At 45.1% G+C, this 19,292-nt stretch overlaps 1 long non-coding RNA gene across 1 annotated transcript in view; it reads left to right on the forward strand.

The window, feature by feature from the left end:
• Positions 1–284: 284 nt before the first annotated feature.
• LOC122431702 overlaps positions 285–19,292 on the forward strand; it is a 29,484-nt gene continuing 10,476 nt past the window's right edge. The window contains exons 1-2 of the long non-coding RNA XR_006266601.1: positions 285–449; positions 8,172–8,331. This is a non-coding gene — a long non-coding RNA (uncharacterized LOC122431702). The remainder of the gene's footprint in view (positions 450–8,171; positions 8,332–19,292) is intronic.

Below are 19,292 nucleotides of genomic sequence, written 5' to 3' on the forward strand. Positions count from 1 at the left end.
TTCCACGAGCCTGAAGTGTTAAGGATAAATGGTGCTTCACTACAACGTGGAAGCCTAAAAGACTTCTAACAATATGTATGACATTGTCCTACTCCTCTTTTTAAGTTGACTCCTTCCCAGAGGGTCCTCATGTTGCCTATCTTTGCTTTGCTGTCTTTTAGTCCCAGCTTCTCCCCCTCCTTTTTTGTATGTCTTGGGTGAACATTTATTTTCATCTCATTCAGGGTTCCTTAACCTCTACACTCCTGAGCTCATGGGTTCAGTGATCGTTTGCTGCAGGCAGGGGCTGGGCTGTCCTGGGCTTTGTGAGGTACCCAGCAGCAGCATCTCTGTTTCCTGCTCACCAGATGCCAGTGTGCTATCCTCCCGGCTGAGATGGATGGACGTATCTCCAGACATGTGCCCATATCCCTCCAGGAGCCAAACCATACACCCTCTCCTCCAGTTTGGTGAGTATCCAAGTTTGATGACTATTAAATTATTCTTGCCAGTGAGAGGTAGAAATTGAGGATTCTTCCTGGTTTCCATTCCCCTTCCCTCTCTCTCTCTCTCTCTCACACACACACACACACACAAGCACACATACACACACATCATTGACGCTCATCTTCATCCTTTCATGTTAATACAGATATTATTTCTCTAAGGTAGCTCAGTCAGTGGCACGTAGGTATTTCCCACTGTGGGAGCACTCCCATCATGGGAACAGGACTTGGTGAGGATGGAGGGCAGTCTTTCCTCTCTGGGTTCATCCTCTGATTTCCAGGGTGGGTGGAGACACCTGCACTGCTAAAGCTCCGTGATCAATACTTGAAGCTGAGGCCCAACATGACTTCACAATTTGTTCCAGAAAATTTTTGCCCAGAAAGACAAACCAGAAAGTAACTTCATTCTGAACCTCAGGCAACTCATTAAAAAAAAATTTGTCCTTCTCAGGATGATTGATACTTACCTGGGCAAATATCACCTTTCTCAGGACAATAAATTGCTCAACCAGGCAAACCGTCTTGTTCATCAAACAACTGTTTACTCATGAACACACCCTTCAGGACTCTAACCTTTCTACTCCTAAGCTATTAGAACAAAGACCTTCCTGAAACACTTAAGTTCAGAACACAGGACTCTCTAATAATGTCACCCGTGACCTCCCCTTTCTGAGACACAAAAAACCTCTCTGGGTGGTGTTCTCCCTTATGTGACAGTAAAAACTCAACTTTGCCTGCTAAGTGAAGTCCTCTTTGGGGAACTGGCAGTCCCCTAGAGCCTGTCTACTTTTAAAGGAGGGGTTGCCATCATAAGTGTGGATCCAGTGATGCTTATCAAAAGACCAGGAAGAAATTTTGAAACAGCAGATTGTCTGCATCTTTGCCCAGATAGATTCCTAGTTATGGTGGCCCCACATTGCACTCTATAAGCAGAAAGGAAGCAACGAGTGGATTTAGGATTCTCCTGCCCACAAAGGGTGAGTTTAAGCAGAGTAGAGAGCAGGGTCGTGAGTTTCATAAGCAGAGAAAATATGAAAAGCATAGGAACACACATACACAAACACACAACACACACGCACACTCACACATGCATACATACTTTGAAATGATGGAATATTTCACTTTTATTACTTTGCCATATTTAACATGTGTTTCTTAGTGAAGATGTCTTTCTGTTTATAGCAAGCAGAATACTTGCTGCTATAATTTTAGATGAAATTATATGTGAATATAATTCTCTCCTAGCATATACTGGGATGCCCAGGATCTTGGCTTCAAAAACTACTGCAGAGTTGGGAGTGTATCATTTGTAGAAAGTGTTAATTAATATGAAGTGTGAATGAAAAGGATTGTGATTACTTCTCCTTTTTTCCCCTTTGCATTTCTTTAAACATTTCAAGCTTACTAGAAAATGCACTTATTAGTGAGGTGGAATGGGTAACCTATGGGGCATATGACAGGATACAGTAACCAGCACTAAAATAAGTCACACTGCTAATACTCAGAGAGATGGATGGGTATAAAAACTGAGGATATCCTTGACCAAGCAGGTCACTATAAAGATGAACTTTCTAGGTTTGGCTTCATCTCTGGTTGTTGCAGTTGTTGTTTAGTCGCTAAGTCATACGACTTTAGTCTCTAAGTCAAGTCTTTGCAACCCTATGGACTATAGCCCTCCATGCTCCTCTGTCCATGGGATTTCCCAGATAATAATGCTAGTCGGTTGCCATTTCCTTCTCCAGGGGACCTTCCTGGCTTTACCTCTACTACTTACTAGCTGTGAAACCATGAGCAGAATGCTTTACTTTTTAGCTGTAGTTTATTCACCTGCGAAGGTGAGAAATCTGTACCTGCCCAATGAGCCTCGTGAGTTTGCTGTAAACACCAAAAGAGATACTGCGTATAAACATATTTAGGAACCAGTTCAAATCCATTTTATTATGAGAATACCTCTTAATTTTTCAAATTGATATTAACATCGGTTAGCATAAACTCCCTGGAGAAGGAAATGTCAACCCATTCCAGGATTCTTGCCTGGGAAATCCCATGGACAGAGGAGCCTGGCGGGCTTACAGTGCATGGGGTCACGAAGAGTTGGACACGGTGCAGCGACTAAACACCACCACCACCACCACCAAAATGAACTCCCACACCTGATGTGAGTTCTAGAGCTATTCAGTTCAACGGGATTGCTCCAGGCAGACACAGGCCTTTGGGGATCTCCATCTTAGAGTGCTGTGGCCTGGCTGGAGACCCCAGCTTGCAGCCTCGTTCCCCTACTGCTGTGCAGGCTCTGGCCGCACCCACCAAGAGAATCTCTAGGTGGGATGCGGAGGATTGCTTGCATCACCATCCCTCAGCCTAGCCTGTAATCCATAAATTGGATTTTCTAGGGTGGAGCCTATGGGTTTCCCTGGTGGCTCAGCCGGTAAAGAACCTGCCTGCAATGCGGGAGACCTGGGTTCGATCCCTGGGTCAGGAAGATGCCCTGGAGAAGGTAACGGCAACCCACTCCAGTATTCTTGCCTGGAGAGTTCCATGGACAGATGAGCCCGGAGGGCTATAGTGCATAGGGTTGCAGAGAGTCGGACACGACTGAGCAAGCAGGGCATTCACTTTCAGGGTGGAATCAGAGGAATGGGAGGAATGTAAGGGAGGAACAGATAAATAAGCACGTCTCCTGCATCCACTACTGTGTTCTCACCAACTTCTAGCAAGTGTTATCTCATATAATACTCAGAATCAATACAAGTATATAATCTATGTGATTGTGCCCATTACAAGTTTTAAGAGCTTAAGTAATTTCCCTCAGGTCACAGAGCTCATCAATACCAGAGCAAAAAATTCACATCCAGCTGCATAAATTCCATTCTGCTTTACTCCATGTGAGCAAGGAAAGACTTTGGGGATTTGTAGATTAGCACTGTGGGGTAGGACAGCATCAGTACTAGAAGTCAGTTATGTTAATATCAGGCAGTTCCTAGACCTTAATGCCTTCGATTTTCTTTTCCTCTGCCACACTCTTTATTTTTATTCCAAGAATCAAGTAATCCAAGAAATCGTAATCCAATGTTAATGAGATGTGCATGGAATTCACAAAAATAGCTAAGTATTATTTTCTTTTTCTTTCTTTCTTAAGGCTATTTTTGAGTGGTGGGCGAGAATGGCTTTAGGCAACAGCTTCCCAGTTTTTTTGACTTTTGAAAGATGAACTGGAGAAAGTAGGTGAAAAGAGAATTTGACAGCTTTGCAGGAAAGGTTTTTCTAAAATATCTACCACCTGCTTAGGATATGAATAGGGAAGTTCACACTCATCGTTGCTTGCCAGCCTACTTGCCCACTAGAAGGAAATGTAGTATTTCCTTTTTATTTTCAGACTCTTGCCACTTCTCCAGATTTTCTAGGAACATTAGATATTTACTCAGATCAAGGTGAGTCAGTCCTTTTCTAGACGTCAAGCCCAGAAAAAAGGCTGGGTTCTGAGCGCCGGCTTCTCCCAGATACACAGTGGTGCTATTGGAGAGCAGCCTTGCAGAGCCCTGTGGTGGGTTTTCCTGTCTGCAGTAAAGTGCTTACTGGTCCAGATTCTTGTCCAGGCTGAAAATATCACTTTGTCTCCAAAGTGATGGTTTTTTAAAAATTGTGTCCACAAGCCCAGGCATTTTTACCCACCTCACTTCACTCTACCTGAACAAGCTAGCATGCATATGCATACTAGCTTGTGCTTCCTTTCCCTAAAGGCAATTTTATTTTTGGTATCTGTTACCTTTCCCTGGACCTCTGATAGAATCTCAACGAGCAGTGGTGGAGTCCTCTTGTTACTTCTCTCCCAGAAGACCCACCCTGTACCTCTTATATAACTTGATCCCTATTTCTCAGTGAGTGACTTTGTATACAGTTGGTCTCTAGAAGTAACAGTTCTGGTGCAATAATACGAAATTCTGCTCCTGATTCTCCTTGTTCCCGAGCTATCACCTAGATTTACATAATTCAGGGATCCCAGAAGGTGTTTTTTCCTAAGTAATTTGTTTGTTCATATCTAAACAGAAGAATGGTTTAGCATAACTTTAAAATCCATCCCTTCAACATATACCCTGTTTGATGTCTTAACAGGTGCCTTATAGCTGATATCTTATATGACACCTTGAAAAAAAGGTTGAGGTTTGCAGTCTGAGAGAAACTGGGCTTTGAAGGCTGGCTCCCAGTCATCACTTGTGTGACCAGGTTATTGCTGTCTCAAACTAGGATTCTTTTTCTTGCCTCCTGCCTCTGCCCCCAACCTCCAGGATGCAGATTGATTTCAGATTGATTCGTTGAAATCACTGCTCTGTGTAATAGGCCTTTTAAAAAAAATCCCTTCTTGTCTATTCCAACTTTTCTGTATTGATCATGCATTCATTTTGTATTTTAGAGAAAAAAATAAAACAAGGAATGCATAAATGAAACATGATGGCATGCATGCATGCATGCTTGGTTGCTTCTGACTCTTTGCAACCCACTGGACTATAGTCCACCAGGTTCCTATGTCCATGGGATTCTCCAGGCAAGAATACTGGAGTGGGCTGCTGTGCCCTCTTTCAGGGGATCTTCCCAACCTAGGGATCTAACCCAGGTCTCCTGAATCTCCTGCATTGCAAGCGGATCTTTATCCTTGAGCCACCAGGAAAGTCCAGTGGCATACCGTATAGCACTTAAAACTGAACAAACTAGATCTGTATGTACAGCAGCAAGGATAAACCTCCAAATCACTCGAAGGAGAGAGAAAAGCCTGGTGTACATGTATTCTATTTATGTTCAACTTCAGACACGCAAAGAGTAAAATAAGTTGAGATTTGAAGGATCCGGTAGATAGTTTTCCCTTCCCTACCAGAGTTCAGTGACCTCAGGTGGAGCGCCCCGTGTAGCTTCTGGAAAGACCCTTTGTTTGGATTGAGGCTGGGTGGGGGGGTTGCACTCCCCTTCGTCCCCTTTGATGGAATGGGGTGAAGGAAAGCTGAATCCCTGGCAAATTCTTTCTCTAAAAAAGCCCCAGTTCTTTGATCTCTTCATCCTTTGGAAGAATGGATTGTAAGCCCTTTCATAAAGCCTGAAGGTGAGTGATGGAGTCAGCTTGGCCACCTCTCCTCAAGTCTTGATCTAGAATGTCTGTGCTTGAGAATAGGGGTATTTAAGAGGCACTGATTTGTAAGTGGTCTTTGGTGGGGAGCAGGAGTGGATTTCTGCACAGACTCCAGGGTAGTAGCAGATGACATTGTTAACACATTTTCACACATAATTAAGGCCCCAGGGTTTCACAGTCAGGCCCCAAAGCTGTTCATTCAGGGCCTGGTTCTTCTCTGCTCAGCCCTGTACAGGGTACTCGGACATGAACAAGGCCAGGTTCCTGGCTGGGGGGGCTTCCGGGCTGGTTGGAATTACCTTCATAGTTGGTTCTCTGCCACTGTCTCCTGCAAACGAGCCAAGCGTCATCATGGCGGTGACTCACCAGGATGTGCTGCGTACTTCCCCACCTCGGGGCCTTTGCTGTGTGTGTCCCTGTCTGCAGTGACCTTTCTTCCTCCAGTGAACACACGCTCACCCCGCGGGCCAGGGAGTCTTCGCTGATTCCCAGGCCGCCACATCTCTCCCGTCCTCACCATCCCTCCTTCCTCTGTGCACCTCTAACCCTCTCCCGGCGGGCCTGGCATTGGCTTGAGCTGGGCATGTAGCTGGCTACCCCGTGGACTGGGAGCTTTGGGAGGGCACAGCTCTTGGCTCTTTCATTTCCGTGTTCACTGTGACGCCCACCGCAGTGACTGGCACCCCGTAGAGTGGAGGGCATCTAAGTGCGCTTCTCCATGAACTGCTCAGCCCCCAATGCATGAAGCTGCCTCTCCTCCTCCCTCGGGGGTCTCAGGAAGAGTGGCTGTCAGGATGTGTGTCAAGAGCATTGGGCAAGGCATCCTGAGGCCTGGATTTCCCTTCCTGAGCTTTCAGCCTCCTGGTCCTTGGGCTGTCGTCCCTCTCTGGGCCCAAGGCTCTGCTTCTCAGAAGGGGGCTCAGGGCTCAGTGCTCAGAATGTGTAAGAATCCGTTGCTGTTTGCTGTGCTTCTTTCAGATCTGACCTCCCCTGTCTGTCTGTCTGTCTCTCTCTCTCTCCCCTTGTCCTTCCTCTTAGGTGCGTAATAAACCAAGAGTTTACAGTAAAAGGACAGGAAAAGCCGAATGATGTGTTCTCCTCAGGAAAGTACCCGGTCCCCCAGGTAGCCAGCGGCTGCCTCAGGAACCCGGAGCCTCCCTGAGCTGTGGCTCCTGAGGCCTTCCAGTGTAGACCTGGTAACCCTCCTCAAGCCTTTGATGTGGCTTTGACAGGGCACGATACGCGAGCAGCCCGGATTCAGAGCTGCAGAAAGGCTTGCTGCTTGCCGCCACCAGCCCCAGGGATCAAACAGTGGTGGGGGTCAGTCGGGGAAATGGCGGAGAACCTGAACCTCAGCCATCACACCCGCCTGCTCCCCAAACTTCAGGTGGAGCCAACGTGTTTTACCGCCAAAGCTCTCCCAAAGAGGGAAATAGACGTGCCCTTTGGATCTGTGTGCGTCAGGAGAAGCCAGGTGATGTTCGAAGGAAGTCCCTGGAGAGACAACACATTGGATAGTCAGTCCCCGAATATTCAGAGGTGTCTGTGCTCTTATAAAGAACTGAGGAGTCCCCAGCTGGTTTATTCAAGTCTTCTTAGTAGAAATGAAGATGATAGCGGAGCCTGAAGATATGGTTCCTCCTGATGGCTTTCATTCGTTTATTCACTTACTTAGCAACGATTTGAAGACTGGTGCTATAGATAGCACTGTGCTGGCCCCAGGAGCACGTGGTTTTAGGCAGATAGATGATAGATATGTAGATATCGATATGGCTATAGATATGGCTGCAGAGGTGGGCATGGAGAGAGATAGAGATAATGACTGGACCCTTGCAAAGCTCAGAATCCGGTAACGGACACAGGCATTTATATCAACAGTGGCGCCGATAATTGTGGTAACTACCCAGGGTGAAAAGAGTGGTGAGCCACAAACCTACTAAATGGGGGACTTTTGATTTTTTTTTCTGAGCTCAGGCAAAGCTTCCTGCATAGAGTCATTTGAGAACTGAGCTTCAGTGAAAGGAGACCATCCTCCCCCCCGCTCCCCCCACCACACACACTGGTCTCAAATGAATTGCAATGTGGATTCTGGAGTCTGGTTGAGTTTCCATCTGTCTCCACAATAATAAAGTCAGTCGTTTGACACGGTCATCGAGGGACCCAGGCTCCTTCCTTCTCCCCTCCCATCTGCAGCTCTAGAATGTTGCTTTCAGTTTCAGGTGACAGGATGTCTGCTGCTCCTGTAGGCGTTATGACTGCTTTCAGGAGCCAAGAAAGGAAGGACCAGATGCCAAAGGGGGCATTTTCTTTCAAAGAGGTTACCCACAAGCCCCAGCCATTGGATTCTGCCCACGTCTCATTGGCCAGAGATGGATCTCACAGCTACTCCTAGTTGCAAGAGTGTCTGGGAGGAAGGGGAGGGTGGTGTTGGTGTGTGTGTTAAACTGGGCACTTTGCCTCTTTGAACCAAATCAGAGAAGACTGGGTGGTAAACTAGCCGTGTCTGCCTGAACTATAGCCAGTATTTATTTTTCTTTGGCCATATCTATGTCTTTTCCTCACTTTAGGCAACAGTGACCAGATTTTCTTTCTGGAAATGAATCTGCTTCCATGATGAGCATTCCTCTTTTCCTGCCTTCCTGAAACCAAAGGATGGTCCTTCAGGATTTTGCATCCTGAACAAAAGAGACAAAGATGGAAAAATAGTTGGAGTACATTCATCCCAAGGTATGGTCAAAACTGTTGGTTATTTCCTGCTGCCTAGAACCCTGGAATTGCCCACTTTCTGTTGTTTTCACACTTGGTTTTCTAGTCTTCTCTCAGATTCAGTAAGCTGAATTCCTGGAGCCTCTGTTCTTTCTTCCTGATGCCTTTTATTTGGTGCCCGCTTCTCCCTTGTACCTGTCCCCTCTTCTTTCCTCCCCGTTCCCCGCCAGCACCCGGCTCTTCACTTGAAGCCCAACCTAGTAGTCAGGGGCTCAACTCTTCTGCCCCAGGTGGCTGTCTCCCCAACCCCTCCCTCTAGAGTGCAGACTCCTTGAGGGCAGGGATAAGATCTAGTTCACTTTAGGATTTGACTTCTAGCACCTAATGTTGTGTACAGCGTGTGGGGTTTCTCAACGCACGGTTATGGTTTATAGGCCCAGCAAGGTACTGGGAACTATTGCAAAATTATTACAGAACAGACAAAGCAGAAGGAGAAGATCTTGGCAACGGATAGATTCCTAACACATCTTCAGACCGTTTCTCAGAATCCTGAGTCCTGGCTCCTGCAGCCTCCACATTTTTTACTGCACTGTCTTCCTCCTCTCCTTCCCCCCTCTTCCTTGCTGTCATCACACCTTTTCTTCATCATCCTCATCGTCCTCATCACTGTTAGCTCTTATTGTGTGTTTGTTAACACTACGTACCAGGCCTGTTACAAGTAATACCTAAGAGGATGAGCTTCTTGCCCAAGATGATCGCTAATTTCATAGCAAGGTTAAGACTCAAACTGAAGTCAGCTTGACCCCAAAGCTGTGTTCTTGACCCAAAGCTGTGTTCTTGACCCTTCCCTCTGTTAGTCACAGGGGTCTCTGGCAGAAGATAGGGAATTGCTCAAGCCATTCTCCACCTTAAAATGCCTCCACTGAACCCTGCAGTGCCCGCTGTGATGCTTGTAGACCCCTCCTCCTGCCGCCAGTGCTCCCCTCCAGCTCAGGGAGCCATCCTTCACACCCGCCGACCTGCCCCTGCTCCACCCCCTTCCCCCCAGGTTCTAGCGCTACCACTGCTTGGCACACCTAGCGTGCTCCACGCTTTTCCAGCCCCGCGTTCTCTCCAAATGAAATGCCCTCCCCAGTTCACTGTACCAATCAGAGTCTTCATTTAAGACCTCTATCAAGTGGTGGGGACACGTGAAATCCTCCCGGGTCCCCACCCGCCCCGCTTCAGACCTTAACTCCTTCTCTAAACCTCCTCGGAACCTCTTACTGTCTTTTGGGGGTCTAAGAGAGCAGTCTAGGGTGGGGAGTGGGGAAGGCCTTTGTCTCCAGGCTTTGGAGACAGACATTCTCTGCGAAATCCCTTTTAAGCCTCTCACTAGCCTTATGAACAATTTCAGCAAGTTGCTTAGCCTTTCGAAGTCTCTCAATTTCTGTAAGAAGGAGATAAAAGTATACATTTTGGGAATATGAAACAGTGCTCATAAAATGACTTATGCCCCGGCCCTGTCTCCCGACCACCCCTTTTATTACATCTGCCACCCACCCTTTCTCTGAGTCAAAGATGCCAGGCAGCTGATAGGCCTGCCTCTCCATCATTTTTGGTGATCATCTTCATCATCTTTGGTGATCAGGCAGTCAGAAATGATACCCTTGGCAGTCATCGCTTCTTTCTGTCTAGTCTGCTAGGATATTCATGGACTCCTGATGTCTCAGTCCCCCAGTGGCTGTGAGCAGCACCCTAGACAGGAATAGCTGCCACATCAAGGATGGAAATTCTATCTCAACAGCCTTGCCACTGGTTTATGTGCGTAGGTCGGATAAAGGGCACTGTGGACTGGTGTGTGGAGAAGAGGAGGAGGTGTGCGTGCATTGAAGGAAAAGAGCTGGTTCCAGTCATGGAACTGCCCCCTACTGTGTGATTCCATCTCGTCTCTGTCTCTCTCTGGCCTCAGTTTCCCGTCTGTAATATCTGATACTGGGGCTCAGTCCCTCAGCAGTGTCTGCCTGGATCAACTCTTTAGTCTGGAAGACTGTTCCAGAGAAGTCAGCTTGGCTTCGGATACCCCGTGGTGTTGGGGAGGAGTGACTGTCGGTGGTGGGTCATCCTGAGCTAGAGGAGTCCAGGATGTGCGTGTGTGTATGCACACATGTACCGGGGGCTGCTCAGAGGATGTGTGACGTCAACCTAGAAACAGCTCCTGGGAATTCAGGACCACTTGGAATCCTTGAAGACACTCCAGACTGTCTTTGTAGATTATCCTAAAGTCAAGCAATTAGCATTTGCTGAGTACCTACTGTATACTCTATGATAAATGATAGGAGTTTTACATTTTGAGTTATATTTTTATAAGGATAGTTGAGTTATTCCTATATTCTTTCTCAGAGCTAAGTATCATCATTGGTCCAAACAGCCTTTCATTTTGTTTTTATTTTATTTATATTATTTTCCTCCTTGCACTGTTGGTTCCCTCTCCTAGTCTCTTCATACTCCATCATAAAGATATGTATATATTTTAAAAAATGTGTAGTGTTTATGGTGAATCTGTAAGCTCTTCATTTACATGTGTGATGCCATGATACATTTCTTATTCGGCTTCTTCTTCCTTCACTCAATATTTTATCTTGAGACCCTATCCACCTTGTAGGTGACTTTTCTAAATGCTACATAGTATCTCTAGGGACTCACTCCACTGAACCCTTCTATTCTGCTAGGGGTGGCAAGTGTACCATCTCTAATTCCCAGAATCAGTGAGTCAGGTTTTATCTGCTGTGTTACTCACTGCTTTTTTTTTTTTTAACCTTTTAAAAAATTGGAATATAGATGCTTTACACTGTTGTATGAGTTTCTGCCGTACAACAAAGTGAGTCAGCTGTAGGTATACACATAGCCCCTCCGCCTTGAACCCCCCTCCCACCCTACCCCCGTCCCACCCCTCGAGGTCCTCACCGAGCCCCGAGCTGAGCTCCCTGTGTGATACAGAAGCTTCCCACTCGCGCGTCTGTGGTACACACGATAGTGTAGATGTATCAGCGCTCCTCTCTCAATTCTTCCCACCTTCCCTTTCCCCCCCCCTACGTCCACATGTCCATTTTCCACGTCTGTGCCTCTCTTCCTGCCCTGCAAATAGCTTCAACAGTACCAGTTTTCTAGATTCCATATACATGCACTAATGTACAGTATTTGCTTTTCTGTTTCTGACTTACTTCCTTCTGAATGACAGGCTCCAGGTTCATCCACATCCCTACAATGGATTCAAGGCAGACACTTGCTGCTAATGGAGATAGTTTTAGGTGCTGCATAGTGTAACTATTAGTGACAGGGAATGACATACTATTTTACATCACGAAGATTCTATCAGTTTAGTGATAGCTCAAGTCATTACTAACCCCCTTTGCTCACTCAATTTTCCTTTTAAATAGATCAGGAGCAGGCCTCAGGCTAACGTGTTTGCAGGCAGCACACTCTGGCTGAAATTTAATTATGTTGGAAATTCAATTAAAAGGTAATTTAATAAAAACCTATCTATTTAAATGTTTCCATCTATTTTAAATAAACAACCTGTATTTCCACTTAAAGAAGTGACTTTCCATATATAAGAGAATCTCAATGTTGCTGATTATACACATATCATTGTTGTATATTCCATTAAGAAAGAAAAAAAAATTATACTGATTGACTGTCATACACTATTGAGTATAAACATGCTGCCTTTAAAGATGTTAAAATGTGAACAAACATATATCTGTTTTTGTTTCCTTTGACAAACAAGGGTAGTTATATAAAGAGGAGAGTTGATTTCATGGAAAAAAAAAAGTAAATGAATGGCAATTCTCGAATTAAGTGAATTTGGTAAAAATGAAGATGCTCGTGCAGGAGTGACTGAATGATCTCACCAGGTGGTCCTCAGACCAGCTTTGTGAGGAAGGCCTGGTTACTCCCGATCAGCAGACAGGGAGGTGTAGAGTAACTTTATATTCAGGAAAGTAGGTCAAAAATCCTCACCTCCAGGTACGAAGAGTCCATCACCTGTGACTTCATTTCGGGGTGGTGGCCCCTCCTTGCCCCTCCTTTTCGAGAGGCTTTGAAGAGTGCCTGGATCTCGGTTGTTTCCTCCCAATTTGAACCCTTCGAAACACTCGAATGCTTTTGGGTTAGTAACCACTGTCACTCCACCCCAAAAATGAAGCAGCGTGTTCTGGTATCTTTCTTCCAATGGCTACGTTACCAACAGAGAAGCCAAATGACGGTGAGTGAACATTTCTGACATTGAAGCACCCACTAAGGGATGTGTGTTGAGGACAGAGAACATTCTAGTAATGAGCAAAGTATGAGCAGGGAAAGCAGCAGCAGTTGTAATGCTTTGTTAGTTACAAGTTTTTTTCACTTTTTAAAAAATTTGATCCTTACCACCCTCATGAGTAGATATTATCCCCATTTTGCAGGTGGAAAAACTGACAATGTTAATTTGCCCCAAATCACATGACTAATCACTGGTAGAAATGTAAGTGGATCTGTGAAGGAACTGCCTTTTCCTCTCTCTTTTTAAATTAATTGTCATTCTGGGATAGCTGTAGATTCACTACTGTTAGAAATAATGTAGACAAGTCCAAGAGATCTGGTGTGCTGTTGGATTTGTCTCTTTCCTCCATCGGTAACATTTTGAAAAACTGTCACACCATATCACAACCAGGGCGCAGGACATCGATGCAGTTAAGACATAGGGTCTGTCCAGGGGTCTTGTCCTTTTATATTCGCATCCACTTTCCTCTCCTGCACTGCATCCCATTCCCGACACCTGGTGATCACTGATCTGTTCTCCATTTCTGTAATTCTCTCATTTCCAAAATGCTGCATAAATGTCATCACGCAGTACGTAACCTTTAGAGGCAGTTTTTCCACTCAGCTTCACCCTCTGAAGATTCACCCAAGCTGTGTGGTGTGCCAATAGCTTGTTCCTCTTACCCTGACGAGTTGTTCTGTGGTTTGTCCGTCCAACTTTTTATTAGGTTGTTTTCAGTTTTCAGCTATTACAAATAAGGCTTCTGTGAATAACCTTACACAGGTTTTTGCGTGAACCTAAAGGTTCATTTCTCTGGAATAAATGCCTAAGAATGTGATTACCGGTTTTGGGGGCAGTTGCATATTTTTCATAAGAAACTGCCAGACTGTTTTCCAGAATGGTTATGTTGCTTACGCCTCTCACCAGCCATGTATGTGACCCAGTTTCTCTTCATCTTTACTCACATTTGGTTTTGTCATTAATTTTTATTTTGGCCAATTTGACAGGCATGTAGTCGTATCCCACTGTGGTTTTCATTTACTTTTCCCTAATGGCTAATAATGTCAAACATCTTTTATGTGCTTGATTACCACCTGTATATCCTCTTTGTTGAAATTTGGCTGCTTTTTTCACCTAAGCATCCCTCCATTTCCCCCAATATTCTTTCTTTAAAAAAATTAAATTTTATATTGAGATAATTATAGATTCATAACACTATGGCATTGTTGGAAATAATCCAGAGATCAATAATATGAACAACTAAAAAAGCAGACAAAAGATTTGAAAAGATATTGATCCAGAGAAAATATACAATGACCAGTAAGCACATGAAAAGCTGGGAAGCCTCACGAGCCATCAGGGGAACACAGGCTAAAACCACAGTGAGATTCCGTTTCACATCCACTAGAGTGGTTGTAATAAAAAGAGGGAGTGAGAAAATGACAAGTGTTGGCAAAGATATGGAGAAATTGGGAACTTCCCACACTGCTGACGGAAATGTAAAATGGTGGAGCTGTTTTAAGACAGTCTGGCAGTCTGTCAAAAGATTAAGCTTAAACACAGCAATTCCATTCCTAGGTGTATGTTTAAGAGAACTGAAAGCATATGTTCACCCAAAAACTCATACATAAATATTTATAGTAGCAATATTCATTACAGCCAGAAATGCAAACAACCCAATGTCCACCAACTGATGAACAGATAATAAAATGCAGTATATCCATACAATGGGATATTGTTCATCAAGAAAAAGAAATGAAATATTGATGCACGCTACAACAAATGTGTGAAAGAAGCCAGTCATGAAGGACCACCTATTGTATGATTTCAATTCTATGAAATACCCAAAACAGACCAATCTACAGAGACAGAAAGTACTAATCTACTAATCCTCGGGCTTTGGGGTAGATGGGTATGGAAGAATGATAGATCAAAGATGCAGGGTTTCTTTTGGTGGATAATTAAAATGTTCTAAAACTGTGATGATGGATATGCAATTCTGTGAATATACTAAAAGCTGTTGAATTGTACAAGTTACATGAGCGAATTCTATGTTATATGATGCATACCTCTATAAACTTGTTTTGTTTTTTTTTTAAGAAATAATAAGGGGATATTCTGTGTACCCTTTACCCAATTTCTCCCAATGGAATTAGTTTGCAAAACTATGGTATGAGAGACTATTGACCCCAGGATGTTGAAATTGATACAACCCACTCAGTTATTTAGATTTCCCCACATTTGCCTGTGCTTCTCTGTCTCTCTCATTCTCTCCGTCTCTGTGCCTGTGGGTATTGTTCTATATATTTTGATCATAAATACTGGTTTGTGATATTTGTGATAATATCATAGTCAAGACACTAAATGGAATATTGCCTCTCTTAAAGTTCTGTTCACTTTAGTTTCTGTCTAAGGAAGTGCTCCAAAGACCTTTCGTTTGCCCTCACTGTTAATAACCCAAAGCAGAGCAGAAACCCCCCATCCTTTGTCCCCAAGCATACCCCTTCTTATTGTCAAAGGGCAGAGGTCATAAAGGAGCATGAATTCCCACCCACACTGGAGAGACAGAAGGTTGGGATTGCAGGCACAATTCATCTAGATTCTAGAATCACCCACACTTCTGAATGAATAGGAAATTATCTTACCAAAAGGAGGAACATGAATTCTGGAAGGGGGATACGCCCCCATGTCTCCACTCCCGCTTTCTCCTCCCACCAATTTCGGAAGCGATCTCTAACTCCCAGGCCCGGTGGGTGACTTGTCAGCGCTTTCGGAGATCCGGTCTTTATTGGGTTGCTACTAGCAAACGCTCTCAGGGAGAGGACTGGCAATGATTCATCTGTGCTCATCCCTGTGTTTTCATCAGCCCTGCTTCTGTGAGAGGGGACAGCCCCGGTCGCTCTTCCACATCATCATGTTTGGTTTCTCTCAAAATGTTTGCTCAGAAAAAAGCCCAGAGTTTGGCCTGGGCTCATTCTGGGCTTCCAGGGGAATTCCCCATCCGCAGACTCCAGGCGTGTAGTTGCTAGAACATTCGCTCCTCACCTGGCAGGGCAGAAGGTGAAGCTGGCGCTAGCACAGAGGTTTTGAGGGGGGATCAAAGACAAGCGTACTGGGATCCCATCTTCCAGGACAAGAGATGAGGGAAGAAATAGCTGCTGTTCCTCTTTGTGTCCCCACTGTGATCCCACTGCCTTCACAGCAGTGGGTCCTATCACAGCTGACCACGTGCTAGCCTCAGCTCTACCTTCCATCTGGATCTTAGAATCCAGCCATGACTGGGCCACCTAATACTTCCCTAGTGCACTTCTGGTCTCTGCAACCCTCACCGTGGTCCCCGAACGCTGACTTTACCATCTGATCCCCACCTCTGCAAAACCTCAAACTCCAACAGTCACCACCCCAGGATCCCTGGGAAAACTTTGCTCTGTGACTGGCACATGGTATAATCTCCAAAAACAAGTACTACCACGAAGGATGATAATATCTTGATCATATCTTGATTAGTGGAGGAACTTTGTGAGACTAAAAGAAGCTCAGGAATGTGAAAAGACCTGTCCGAGGCCACATAGTGTATGAGCAATGAGAATTTGTAGTAACACATTTAAATGTCTCTCCTTTAACCATGGTTTCCTTGAAGTCTCCTACCTCTTTCAAGCCCATCCTCCCAGGTCCTGTCTTCCTTAGTAAGACCATGGCCTTGCAAACCAGAGGAAAAAAAGGTGATCAGCTGGCCCTCGAAGACCCAAGGTAGAGCTGGTGCTGCAGCTTGAGTCTGAAGCCCGTCCGCCTGCAGAGCTCCCTTTTCTTTGAGGGAGGTCAGTTTTTTCCTTGAGGCTTTCAAATGATTGGTTGAGGCACATCTACATTAAGGAGAACCATATATTTCCTCAAAGTTGACTGATTTAAAGGTTTATTGCTGTTCAGTCCCTCAGTTTTGCCTGATTCTTTGCGACCCCATGGACTGCAGCATGCCAGGCTTCCCTGTCCTTCACTACCTCCCGGAATTAGTTCAAACTCATGTCCATTGAGTCAATGATCCTGTGCTGACCTCAGCTAAAAAAATACCTCCACAGCAACATCCAGACATGCTTGATCAAATATCTGCGTATCATAACTTAGCTAAATTGACACACAGAATTAACCATCACACCAGCCAAGGCTTTTATGGACAGGAGACTAGGAGGGAAGGAGAGGGGCCTGAATCATCTGTGTCGGTATTTGACCAAGAAAACAGAAGTACTTTAGATAAATGAAAGAAACATCTAGAACAGAACGTTGTTCTGGTTTCTACTCTCTGGTTGGGGAGCTGCCAACAGAACTGCCTCACAGGATATCAGACAAATGTAAGGGCAGGTATCTGACAGTAAACTTAGCAGGCAGCATCTGGGAGGCCACGAGGCTTAGTCCTCTCAAGTTGCCTTCGGTTCCCATGTGCTGTGGACAGCTAGGTGCTGGGGTCGGGGACTGGCTAGCAGATCCATCATAGCAGGACCAGGATCGTTCTGTGGAGAGCTGCAGAGATAACAAACCATCTGATCTGAGGCCCAGTGGACTCACAGCCAGACCTCAGAAAGGCGCAGAGGTGGTAGAGCTGAGTTACCAGACTTTGCCGAAGCAGAGGAAGAGAGAGAGAAACACACAGACCTCCAGCGGCACGTGTTTCATATTCGGTTCTAAGTGCCAGAAGGTCAGTCAGGAACGAGGAAGCTCAATGGTGTTTCTGCTGATACCAGCCTCCAACAGGCTTTGTGCCTCGGGGCTCCAGTGTTCCCCTTCCATCCTAAGGTTCCATAAGCCCCACCTAGGCGCCCTCCTGAAGAAGAATGGGGGATGGCAGGTTCAAACCATCGCTTTAGAGATTGGACCTTTCTCTTGTAGAGAAACTGAGAAGTTTCTAAAGCGTTTATTATTATTTCAATTATTGGTGCAAATTAAGTATAAATTATATAAAACTTAAAGTCCACATTTTTATCTGGCTCACTGGCTTGAAGATTAGATCTCTGGGTTCGTTAGAGAAAGCAACACATTTCAAAGCTGATGTTCACTCCAAGGTCAGCGTAGGCAAACTGAAGGAGGGACACGCCCATCACTCTTCCTTGCACAATGCATTGCTACACTTCCATTACTTTTATTTTGAGAAATAAAAATAAATATTGAAAGGTATAAAGAATAATATCACATGCATTACCACTATCCAGAGTAACAAATGCTAAGGCCTTGTCATATTTGTTTCTAGTTTTCTAGACACACGTGAAACACTACGGATGAAATTACAGTCCCCCTTTACCCTTATCCCTAGACCCGTTTTCTTCCTGTCTTCCCCAGAAGCAACCAGGTTCACAAGTTTGATGTGTGTTCTTGTCCACTGGAAAATACCTTTGTCTATACAAATGCACACATCCATGAAAAATACAAAATATTGTGTATGTGTATTAAAATACAACCAGATGGTACCCAACTGTATATATAATTCAATAACTGCATTTTTCACTCACTCTTAATGAGACTACATTCTAATGATTCTAGTTATTCAGCTGCCATGTTTTATTTACTTTCCCGTTGATAGGCATTTTGTTTTTTTCCTCACTTTAAAACGTGTAGCCAAATTTCAGTGGACATCTCTGTACGGTGGTCTGCCGTGACCTGTGGTTTCACTTTCTGCAGTTTCACTTTACCTGTGGTCAATGATGGTCCAAAAACTACTAAGTGGAAAATTCCAGAAATGAGCAATTTATGTATGTTTTTATTTGCTCGCCGTTCTGATGAAATCTCTCGCTGTCCTGCTCCATCCCAGCCAGGATATGACTCATCCCTTTGTCCAGCGTGTCTCTCCTATTAGTCACTTTGTAGACATATTCATTGTCAGATCAACTATTGTGGCGTCCCAGTACTTGCGTTCAAGTTGCCGTCATGGGCCCGAAGTGCAAGAGTCGTGACGCTGACAAGACGCCGTGTGTAAAGAGTTACGCATGGCCTCTGATTTCAGGCGTGCGCTGGGGGGCTTGGAACACACCCGCTGAAAGTAAGTGGGGCGTGGTATATGTGTCCGTCAACACACATGCCTCTCTCTCTATGTCATGCTTCCAGAAATGGACTCCTGGCTTTCTTGTATGCGGTTGTTCTCACACACGGGCCCCTCGATAACCTGGGCGTGTGTCTGTCTTTTCCTCAGGTGCTGAATTCCTTGAGGCTGTGGGCTGGCATCCCTGTACTGCCCACTCCTGGCGTAGAATGTTGAGATAAATGAACAGACACACGGATGAAGGAAACACTGCCCTGTTTTCCCAAGCTAGCTTCTTCCCTCACCCCGGCATGACGAGAGTAAAAGGAAGTCCCTGCCACGACTTGCAACATGTGTTACTCAAATGAGCTCTTTTAATTAATTACCGCAACTTTCTGAGACATAGCATTTTATAGGTGATAAAACGGAGGCTTAGAGACGTGACGTGAATTCCTGCCATCACAGTCAGTTGGGAGTGAAGGCAGGATTTGAACCCAGGTCTGTCCAGACCCCGAAGCTTGTGGCCCCGCCACCCTCTTCCTCTACCTCTCCAACACTGAGACTTGCTAATATGAAGCCGGTCTGATCCTTTGCCTTCATCAGCATGGCATCAGCTGACAGTTCTCTCCACCTCAACAAAATCTTTTTTTTTTCCCTCAGAGCCTGGGGAACTCACCTTCATTAATTATCCCACAGCTT

Source organism: Cervus canadensis, chromosome 30, assembly GCF_019320065.1.
Source record: "Cervus canadensis isolate Bull #8, Minnesota chromosome 30, ASM1932006v1, whole genome shotgun sequence".
NCBI lineage: Eukaryota > Metazoa > Chordata > Mammalia > Artiodactyla > Cervidae > Cervus > Cervus canadensis.